The sequence below is a fragment of the Stigmatopora nigra genome, chromosome 16 (genome assembly GCF_051989575.1).
Source record: "Stigmatopora nigra isolate UIUO_SnigA chromosome 16, RoL_Snig_1.1, whole genome shotgun sequence".
NCBI classification, from domain to species: domain Eukaryota; kingdom Metazoa; phylum Chordata; class Actinopteri; order Syngnathiformes; family Syngnathidae; genus Stigmatopora; species Stigmatopora nigra.
The window spans coordinates 2433109-2444991 of record NC_135523.1 but is presented as its reverse complement, the minus strand read 5'-3'; the positions used below and the strand labels follow the sequence as shown (position 1 = coordinate 2444991).

At 38.6% G+C, this 11883-nt stretch overlaps 1 protein-coding gene across 6 annotated transcripts in view; it reads left to right on the top strand.

Moving 5' to 3' along the window:
- The first annotated feature begins 262 nt into the window (after nucleotides 1–262).
- Nucleotides 263–11883, top strand: part of ncoa2 (nuclear receptor coactivator 2) — a 29429-nt gene continuing 17808 nt past the window's right edge. For 5 of the 6 annotated variants that reach the window (XM_077735781.1, XM_077735779.1, XM_077735780.1 and 2 more), the window contains exons 1-2: nucleotides 263–432; nucleotides 10078–10163. The gene's annotated coding sequence lies outside the window, so the exon portion shown is untranslated. Of the gene's footprint in view, nucleotides 433–7925; nucleotides 8001–10077; nucleotides 10164–11883 lie in introns of those variants that run through there. The other variant, XM_077735777.1, reaches the window with a different exon arrangement.

The window sequence follows — 11883 nt, the reverse complement described above, 5'->3', positions numbered from 1 at the left end:
TCTTTTTTAATTACGATAATATACGGACGACATTTAATGTAGCAATTCCGCTAATTAAAAAAAATAAAAAAATCCTAAAAAATAAGTGACAAATATTTAAACATTAATATAGTGGGTTTAAACTAACTTTAAAGTGTTAATTTAGTAGGTTTAAGGAGGGGGTCGCTGGTGGACCATGTGTTGGCGTTTGTTGCTTGTCGGAGAGAAACCCCGTGATGTGCTTTAGTGTGGGAGAGGAAGGGGAGGGGCCAAAGTTAGCACAGCTAGCAGCCTGATCAACACTCAGCGTTGGCTTGCGGAGCAGCACCAACAGTAACATGGCGGCACAGTTAGCCAGCGCTAATGTTGTTCCATCGCCGCCTTTGCGAAGGTCAGTTCAGCCGGTGACGCAAGGAATCTAACATCGAAAAGGACGACCTGAAGCGTGAACACGTAAGTAAACATTTTTGTGGTTTTCCGTCGTCGAGTCCCGTTAGCAGCTAACCCCCACCGTCACCACCTCTACAGCCGCTACTGGCTCGTCAATCTCGTTCGTCTGGGTACTACGTACTCGGGCTCCTTTTTAGCTTAGCTTGTTAGCATCCCTGCCAAGCGCTGGTGTCAAATGCAGAGCTTTTCTTCAATTTGCCAACTCAATTCAAAACGTTTGTAACATATTAGAATATACATGCACGTGATGGTTATGTTTGTCAACGATGTGAGTGTTATTGTAAGGGGACATTATTAAATACCGTTATTTTGGAGGATAAACGGAGTTCGTTTTATTTTCGTTTTTGCTGAGTGAGCGAGCGAGTACGAGGCGAAGTTGGGTCAGTGCGAATGTAGTTAGCATGCTAACGAGCTACATGCTTCGCCTGTTTAGAAATGGGATTTTCTTATTAAATGTTTGCTTAACTTCATGGTGTAAAACTAGACTAAATCACGATCAGATTGCACCAGGATGGCATTACTGTCAAGTGGCTTGCTTTGATCGAGTTTTGCAGCAGTTGGCGTGAGACGCGGAAGGTTTTTTTGTGCAAAAGTAGGGGGGAATTGAGTCCTAGTCTTGCCTTGTAAACTAGTATTCGCTTTGTTGGGAATGCTCGAATGGACGTGCGCAGTGGTTTCCACTCGCTTGTAAAGACACAATAATCCATGGTTATTCACGCGTAATTGTTAAAAAAAAAGCCACTGTAATCAACGCCCCCTTTCTGAGTTGTTTCCAGTTGTCTTTAAATGTTCTAATGTCGTTCAAAGGCATTTTCAAATGGCTTAAAGATTATTCATATGGTGAAGACTCAATGATTCTGCTTGCAATATGGTAAGAAAACTGAAAATTGTAGACTATAAGATGCTACTTTGTAGTCACTTGATTCTGGTTCAGTGCTATTTATATATAGATTTTCAGATCTGTCGTATGCATATCTACTAGTGTTTTCAATAGTATCTAAATATTGATAGTAAAATGTAGTTGGATTGCAAAGATATTGATGTTTTTTTGCACTAAAATTGCTGTTATAGTAAGTTTAATGACTCTTGATACTACTGGATTGCAAAGATATTGATGTTTTTGCACCAAAATAGCTGTTATAGTAAATTTAACTACTCTTGATAATAATGGAGGACATGTTTCTAGTTTCCTTGTGATCTCATTGGATCCCTCTGACGACCAATCCATTTTGAAGTAAGACAGCTGACAGCGAATGGACATTTTTTACTTCTTATGCCGATACTCGAGTTGCTTATTTTAGACCGCCGACAACAATAGTCTTTCGGTGTGAGTATTCTTACGGATTATGTTCCGGCATTGGTGAATGAATAACTACTTTTGTTGGAAAACCAGGTTTTAAACAAGTTAGTAGTGGTTACTGTAAGTGGCCAGGCCCTCTTGCTTGACCGGTTCTAGGCTAAAAAAACCAACAGTTGTCTTTTGCAGTGAGCTGTCAATGTGGCTAATGCAGGCGCTTTGCATCCCACGGAACCAGTTACTAAGCGCCCACCTGACCACACGCCGGGCCTCCCCTGTCACATCATCGGTGCGGGACCTTGACTTGACATGTTGTACAGCTGCCGGCCTGAAAAAGGAGTCGCGGCCTTCTGTCAGACTGCTGCTAGTCAAAGGAGATGGACGGTAGGATAGGGAATTGGACATATTTGTTTGGGGTTAAGTTAACTCGAAGGGTTAAATGTTTTGTCGGCGGACATCTGAGCAAAGTTGCTACTGTGCGGGTAAATATTTAATGTTTCTAAAAGTGTATGTTATGAGCTAAAGTTGTCTGTGTGTCCTTTGCCCTGTGATTAGACTGCTTTTGTTGCATCACCTGACAGATATTGTAATCGTCTGACCCTTGCTCTGCAATGTTAGCTGACATTTTTTGGTCTTTTGCGAGATAGTTTTCATAGCAAATTTTTGGAGGTTGCTTTAGTTTAGGGATGTTTTTATTGGAGATAGGATTGGGTTTTTTTGCTAGTTTCTTTCAGACAGGCTTTGTTACATAGCTGATCTTGGGTGTTTTGAGATATGAGTCGAGATGGGCATGTTTTGTGATCCAATGTAAGATATAATAATCATAGAAGTCAAATGTTTCCCTTTTGTTGTTGTGCTAAAGATAAACTAGTGCATTATGTTCTTAAAACATTGTTGTATTGTTAATTTTTATGTCATCCTTAAGGTCAGGGGTGTCAAACTCGGTTTGCGGGTTGTTTTAACGTCAACTCCATTTCATGTGGGCCGGTTTTAGATATATTTAGATTTTTTTTAAATAAATTGATTAAAACAACTGGATTAAATGCCCTCAATACTCTGTTTTTATAAATCTAAAACTGTTTATTTTAGCTTTTTTAAATAATTATTTTTGAACTAAAACAGAAAAAATGGAATAAAAAAAAGACAATTATTGATTTAAAAGGGGGAATATCAGGAAATTTTATATACATCAATACTCCATTTTAATTTGATCTGAAACAGAAAGTCGGCACTCCTGATTTACGTTTTCGGGCCACACAAAATGATGCAGCGGGCCAGATTTGGCCCCCGGGCCGCCACTTTGACACCTGTATTGTAAGTCCTGAATATTATTTTTAATACTTGTAGTATACTTGCATAATCCCCAACAGAAAATGATTGACAGCTTCAAGTATTGTAAAAAAAAAAAAATAGTCCATTTTAACATCGACTCCCGACCTGTAGGCGATGGCACCATTTGACCCAAAATGGAGTCCAATGGCAACATCGCTAAAACTAGGGCATAAGACTAGCGGTTTAATGGTAAACAGTCTGCATCACGGTTGCTTGCGTTATCTTCTCCGTCCATCGGCCCTTGTGAAAGGTCCGCAGTGTTTTCTCTCCAGGACGCCTCCTCCTCCCTCCTCCTTCCTTCCCGCTGATATCGGCTCGGGCACCTCACCCTGCTGTCTCTGCGTTGGCGTTGCCATGGAAACAGCCGCGTGACAGGTCCCGGGTGGGTGTGAGGGATGAGCCGCGGGGGTAATGGCCAGGCTTACAGTAGCGACGTACGGGACGGGAGGGGCCGCGCCGGATGGGACCCCCGGCGCCAAAATGGCTGGAATTGACCCGGAATGGGACGCGGCGGGCGGCGTTTGTTAGTTCTTGATGTCGGCCCGCGTCATTGGGAACAAACGATGCGTGGAATCTGGCACATCGCAAAGTCCGAGTCAGACGTCAATCAGATGCGGATGATGATGATGATGGAGGAGAATGAAAATCACACGAGCCGTGAGTCACACCGTGCTAGTATTACTGTATGTATCAGTATGACGGTAGTTGCTTTTTTAAAAAAAATACTTCTTACTAATAACATGATAACCTACTTTGATATGACCGCGAATCTGACTTAATGTAGAGAATTCAATGGCTTTCCAGGAGGATAAAGAATGTGTCTTTGAGAACGGGAAAGGTTTATATTAGAACACTGGTGTCAAAGTGGCGGCTCGGGGGCTAAATCTGGCCCGTCGCATCATTTTTTGTGGCCCGGGAAAGTCAATCATGAGTGCTGACTTTCTGTTTTAAGATCTAATTAAAATGGAGTATAGATGTATATTATATTTCCTGATTTCCCCCCTTTTAAATCAATAATTGTCATTTTTTAATCATTTTTTTGTGTTTTTAGTTAAAAAATCATTTTGTACAATCTAAAAATATATTTTAAAAAAGCTAAAATATACATTGTTTTAGATCTATAAAAACTGAATATTCTGGGATTTTAATCCAGTTATTTAAATCCATTTATTAAAAAAAAAATATAAATATTATATCTGGTCCGGCTCATATGAAACCAAGTTGACGTTAATGCGGCTCACGAACCAACCCGAGTCTGACACCCTTGCATTAGAAGGACAACGATACATTTTCCAGGGTAATAGTTCCTAAAAGGCAAGAGCAGTAACGCGATACCCATGTCGGACGGCGGGTTGGCCACCCGCTGAGGTATCTCGGCAATTCCGAGCGCCTCCATGTAGGTCAGCCGTGGAGTCTGTATCGATCCTGAGCTAAATGATATTGCCCAAAGTGCTAGCCGGCAGCTAAGAAGGTGCCCGCGGCCTCTTTGATTCGCGTGGAGGGCACGTGATGTTAACAAGGCAGCTGCAAGCAAGACCTCCAAGATATTTGGCACTGCTTACTGTGTCAATGAATATGAGACGTTTTGCTCTTTTGAATGGACTTCAAGCTTGAAATATTGAGTTTTTGGTGGTGAAAAATTAGTTTGTCATTTGATGTGATTACATAAGCTAGATTTGGCATGATTTTTTTCGGGAATTTTTCGTTGTATTGTTCCGTAGTGTTAGTATTCTGTATGTTCTGGACTATAGGTCGCATGTCGTCTTATACTCAGGTAAAGTTTTTTTCTCGCCATCCACTCCAAAATTAAAACTACTTTCCAAAACATTTTTCCACTTAATTCCTAGCATCTGAAAATAATACGATCGAATCGAACACCCTAGTTAGTAGTATTAAATAAGCTAAATTTGTCATGATTTTTATTCTGGAATTTTTCGTAGTATTGTTCAGTAGTGTAACTATTTGGTATATTCTGAACTATAAGTCGCATGTCATCTTATACTCGGGTAAAGTCGAACACCCTCGTTAGTAATATTAAATAAGCTAAATTTGTCATGATTTTTTTCTGTAATTTTTCATAGTATTGTTCTGTAATGTAACGATTCCGTATTTACTGGACTATAAGTCGCACATCGTTTTATACTCTGTTTTTTCCTCGCCGTCCATGACACAGTTAATTCCTCCAAAATTAAAACTACATTCCCGAACAAATTTTCCACTTAATTCCTAGCATCTAAAAACCCCACAACCGAATCGAACACCCTCGTTTAGTAGTAACGTTGTTGTTATGATTAGACCGAAGGGCTTCCGGCTCAGTGTTTGTGCTACTGAGTGCTAGTATGTGCTTGGCACCGGGTGGAATCCTTGGCACTGGGTAGAGAGGGACAGAGCGCTGAAAAAAAAAAAAACAACACACACACACACACACAAAAACCCTACCGTTGGGCCAGCTTGGCCCAGCACAACATGGTCCCGTCCAAAATAACAACCTGGCAGAATAAACAGCAAGGCTCAGATAGTCGCACGGCTTTTTTTTCTCACCCTCTTGTCATGAAGCCATCGGAATGCGAGGCGTCACTTTCACCCGTGTTTGCTTGGTGTGTACTTGTTGTTTTTTTTTCAGCTTGGATTAAACTGACCGGCGCTTTGCTGACTCAGGCGTGTTCCCGCGCTGACCCGTGTCGTCGTCATCACCGTAGTCGTCGTCGTCGTTGTTGTTGCTGCCTTGACTTTGTTTTTTTATTTATTTTTTTCTGTCCATTCTCGCCACTACAGGAGGTCTTTTTTTCCTGAAGTGAACCGTGTTCCCGCTGTCCTTTCTCCATACCGCACTAATGAGATAGCTGCATGGGAATAATATCCATAAATCAACACGCCGTCTGCTCATGTCCTACTCGGGACTTGATGAAAAATGTACTCGCTGATCTTGGTAACACGGTGGGCTTTTTTAGCTAAAACGTAGCCACGGACAGTCCGTTTTTTTAACCGTTTTCCCCAGAAAATAGCATAAAAAATACACTTGGAGAAAAATCTAAACACATTTTGAAAACAAAAAAAATCCCATTATTCTACTAAACATGGCGGCCACTTTAAGTCAATCAATCGCATGAAAACAGTTTTTTTGATAAATGCTAAACTCTCCTATTTGTACTGTGAGCCCCAAATACAAAGTTATCCCGAAAAAAACTCAGCTAGCTTCCTATATTCTTCTTAACATGGCGGCCATTTTAACCCAATATATTTAGAGCATTTTGAATGATAAAAATCCCATTGATGAATTAAATCCTAGCTTTTTTTTTTAACTACAATAGCAATCAACTCTCATTCCTTCTACACGAGTCATGCTAAAACCGACCAATCATTTTTCAGTCCACAGTGTACTGTTATCTGCATGTGTAAACACGGCAAGTTAACAAAAAAAAGGTGCAAAAACCTGGACAAACAAGTCTTTCGGCTCTCAATTCCAAACGAACTTTGTCTCCAGGGGCCTTCACAAACTCCCAAGAGTATTCTTGATAACGCCCCGGCGCCGCTATTCGCTCACTGGACGGTATTTTTAAACACATCGACGACACGCTAGTGAATTTCAACGCTCGCCTCCGATAGAGACGCTAAAGTTCTTCTCAGATATGGCGCTATCGTAGTGTAACTATTCTGTATTTACTGGACTATAAGGCGCATGTCTTCTTATACTCGCTGTCTATGACACAGTTAATTCTCCAAAATTAAAACTACATTTTCAAATAATTTTCTTCTTAATTTCTAGCTTCTAAAAATACCACAATCGAATTGAACACCCTCGTTAGTAGTATTAAATAAGCTAAATTTGTCAGGATTTTTTCAGGAATTTTTTCGCAGTATTTTTCTGTGGTGTAACTATTCCGTATATTCTGGACTATAAGTCTCAAGTCGTCTTATACTCGGGTAAAGTTTTTTCTTGTCATCCATGACATGGTTATTTCTCCAAAATTAAAACTACATTCCCAAACTATTTTTCTACTTAATTCCTAGCATCTGAAAATAACACAATTGAATAGAACACCCTCATTAGTAGTATTGAATAAGCTAAAATTGTCATTTTTTTCTGGTATTTTTCGTAGTATTGTTCCATAGTGTAACTATTCCGCATATTCAGAGTTTTTTTCTGGAATTTTTCGTAGTATTGTTCTGTAGTGTAACTATTCTGCATATTCCGGACTATAAGTCGCATGTCGTCTTATACTCGGGTAAGGTTTTTTTTATCGCCATCCATGACACAGTTAATTCTCCAAAATTAAAACTACATTCTCAAATAATATTTCCTCTTAATTCCTAGCATCTAAAAAAAAATGCCATTTTTATCATCCTCAAGTGAAAGTCTTCCGCCAACAACAGGAACTCGCCACTCGTCTCGTGACTCGTCATCTCCCCGACCGCCATTTAACGCCCCGTCCCAGTTTCCGCAGAACCATTCCCGGCCGAGCCCCCGGAGCGTACAGTAGCGGGGGGAGGGGCGGCGTCAGCTGACAACTATGTTACTGACTTTATTAACGACGGGCAGCTCGACACGATTGTGAAATATTTTGCCGTTTTCACGCTTTAACGTGCCGAGGACAACATTTTCGAGCATGACTCCGCAACCCCCGGCATTAGCTGATTAGGACCTGATGCGGGGACAAGTAATTGGAACGGACAGTGGAGGGAAAGGAAGGATAAAACTAAATAAGGGGGGGCTAAAGCATAGCACAATATAGCGTAGCGGTTATCCATGACAAGAGGGTCAGGTAGACCCCATGACTAAGACTATTTAACCTACTGTGGGGCAAAGCCATTACAGTCATAAACACTATTTTTTCTTTTTTTAGGGAATAACTGATTGTTGCAGTCAATGCCCGAATGAATGGTGTCAAAGTGGCGGTCTGGGGGCCAAATCTGGACTGCGGAATCATTTTGTGCGGCCCGGGTAAGTCAATCATGAGTGTTGACTTTGTGTTTTTTTGGATCAAATTAAAATGAAGAGTATAGATGTATATTATATTTGTTGATTTTCCCCTTTTAAATCAATAATTGTCATTTTTAAATCATTTTTTCTGTGTTTTTAGTTCATTTTTTTTGTAAATATTCAGGGCTTTTAATCCAGTTCTTATAATCCATTTATTTTTTACAATTCTAAATATTATATCTAAAATTGTCAAGCCCACATAAAATCACATAAAACAATGTTTATTTTAGCTTTTTAAATATATTTTTTAGATTTGACAAAATCATTTTTGAACTAAAAACAGAAAAATTTGATTAAAAATGGCAATTATTGATTTTAAATAGGGGGAAATCAGGAAATTCAATATACTTCTTTACTCTACATTTTAATTTGATCCTAAAACTGAAAGTCATCACTCATGATTTACTTTCCCGGACCACACAAAATAATTCAGCGGTCCATATTTGGCCCGCGGGCCACCACTTTGACACATGTACCTTAAACTAACTAAAATGACGGCCAAATTTATTTTTCAGGCTTCAACATACTTAACAACTGCTAAAATCCAGTCACCCCTTGAGGACGGTTGTCCAAGCCAATGGACATTCTCACCCAAAAAGTCTCCCTTCAATGTGTTTTTTCAATTGAATTTTCTCTGAAGTGCCGATCATTTGGCGATCTTAAGCCGAGCTTTAGCGGGATTCGTCCGGAGCAATTAGATCAGGTTTTTAAAAAAAAATCTTATTGAATTGAGGGCCATCAGTGGGTCATTGAAAAGGCGCCCGGTCGGAGCTCCATTGACGCTTAGCCCTGCCGTGACCTGCCGCGTGATCCCACCGTCCCCCCCTTTTGTCCTATCTCAACCTGATTATCTCCCCCATTAGCATTGTTATCCCAAGCGTGGTGTCAAAGCCTTTTTTTTACCCAAAAAAAGACTTGACAGTGCATTACAAGCTTAAAAAACACAAGGATTGGAAATGTAATGGGTGTCCAGATGCTAACTTTTCACTTTTTGATTGATATTCTTGAAATTTCAGGATATTTTTTTTGTCAAAAACGATCCAATTCTTGTTTTTAGAAAAAAAATGAGGGTTGAAAATGTAATGGATGTCCACATGCTAACTTTTCACTTTTTGATTGATATTTTGAAATTTCAGGATATTTTTTGCTAAAAACTATTCAATTCTTAAATTTTGAGACCTGTAAAAATAATGCAAAAATAGATTTTTTTTAAGTTAGCCTTGCTGGTACTTTTGCAATATTTCCAAATATTTAACAGTGATTAATTTCTAAACATTTTTTGGTTTACCGCAGCCAAAAAGCACGATGCTTCCCAAATCCAGGCGACCAATCAAATCCAACAAATCTTCTGTTTCCTATGTACCAGTACATCACTAATTTTAACTGTATTTATCTCAAAATTGTGACTGCAAACTAAATGCTTCAAAGACTTGAATTCATGTAACAATGTCATATTTTTAACACTAATCGAATGCTATTTTTTTTACGTTATTAGAACTGATAGTAATGAGCAAAAAAAACACTATTAATTTCCCTTTTATTTCCCCTCTACGCCGTCTTTGTCCAATCAGCCGTTCCGCCAATTGGGCGCGAGCATGTGACGGCCTCAGATCTCCCTGAAAAAAAATTCCTTCACGGGATGAGAACTTTAAAGCCTAAAGAGGAAGGTTGAGAAATGTGGAATTAGATAGACGACAGTTGCTACACTACTTGATTAGCCGGGTGGGCACCCTCACAAGTATCCAAAAAACCTTCGTAACCACGACCAAGCGTATTTTCTCATTATCAAAAAAGGAGGCGTCCAATTAATCGGGATTAGAAAAGCACACACGGCATCATTTTCCAGCCTTCCCAGGAGACCAAAAAAAGCCCTGAAGACACTTTGACGCTAACGCGCTACAAAATTGGTGCAAAAACGTAGCCCCTTGACCCGTTTTTTTTACAGTTAGCGATGGCGGTTCGAGATTTTTGGGCTATTTCGCTGACTTTTTGATGTCTCCAGATTTGTCGACTCATGGTGATTTCTCTCAATTTTCAGCGTGCAGAAGTGGGCGGTGCTTAGAGCTTTCCCGATGTTGCCGTCTTGCTGCGATGGCCTGAGGTGCACCGCCAACTAAAACCAAGGTACACAATCAAGTCTTTCAAAAATAATTTTTACGATGGCTCGATCATGTCATATTTTTTGGGAGAAAACAAAAATATATTTGTCTAATATACATGCACACATATATACATGTGTGTATAAAAAACATGTCCAGCAACAGCAAAAAAATCAAGTAAATTCAATCCAATTTCAGCCTAAATTTACATTGATTAACCAACTTTATTTTTTACGTAAAAATCTATTATTTGAATATTTTGTATCAATCATTAGGATCAAATTAAAATGAAGATTATAGATGTATGTTAAATTTCCTTATTTTCCCCTTTTAAATCAATAATTGTCATTTTTATCCATTTTTTTGGGGGGTTTTAGTTCAAAAATCATCTAAAAATATATAAAAAACAGCTAAAAATATTTTTTTACTGCTTCATATGATTAGACAACATACATAATATCAAATTAGATATAATTATTGGTTGATCCTCAGCATAAAGTCAAACTATGATTGGGACATTACATTTTATAAGGGTAATATACATAATATAGCCTTCTTGTATCATCCGATAAAATTCTCCTTTCACTTCTTATTTGACACGTCTATTGCGTAAGTGCTTTATTTTCCGAAAATGAATAACTGAAATCTTCCTCGTCGTATTCGAAGGTTCAAAATGCGGAAGTTTCTCGTCCCGATTTCCTGACCTCACTTCGAAAGTGGCAGCTAGCTAGCTAATGAGTAAACGCTAACACAAGCTGTCAGCAACCCAAAGCTTGTAAGTTTTTCTCAACTCCATTTTACTATCCACTTCCCTTTCCTCTGACATGAATTCTGTGGTTTTTGGCTGCTGGCATTCACCCCCCTCAACCCCCCAAACCATCCAAATATTTGGATGTAAAGCGAGAAGGCAAAAGTCCACTGGGCTTTCCTCAACATTTCCTTCCAGAATTAGACTGACCAAATGCCCCATTTCAGCTCCTTTTGACCGATTACATTTATCTTCCCATTTTTTTTGGTATTCATTTGTTGAAAAAGGTCAGTCTGAAAGATTAGCACCATCAACAAAAGTCCCACTTGTGTTTTCAAGGCCAATTTGATAGCACAAATGTACTTGACTTGCAAAAGTAGGTTGCTACAATTATGGAAAAACAATTGAAATCCACTTTACGTTGACCTTTTAGCGAACAAAATCCCTTGACAGACTCGGGGCTAATTGCTTTAAGCCACTGGTGTTAAAGTGGTGGCCCAGGGGCCAAATCTGGACCACTGCATCATTTTGTGTGGCCTGGGATAGTCAATCATAAGTGCTGACTTTCTGTTTTAGGATTAAATTAAAATGAAGAGTATAGATGTATATTAAATTCCCCGAATTCCCCCTTTTAAATCAATAATTGTCATTTTTTAATCATTTTTTGCTGTTTTTCGTTCAAAAATAATTTTGAAAAATCTAAAAACATATACAAATTTTTTCTGTTTTCCACTATAACATGTAACATAAACATTTGCTTCCCTTTTTGAAATCGAAAAAAAATCTCAAATAAACCTTTTATTAGACCTCCAAAAAACAGAATATTCAAAATTTTTTAATCAATTTTTCACTGTTCAAAAATCCTTTTGTAAAATCTACAAATATATTAAAAAATAGCTAAAATAAACATTGTTTTAGATCTATAAAAAACTGAATATTCAGAACTTTTAATCCATTAAAAAAATCTAAATATTATATCTAAAATAGTTCTTGTCAA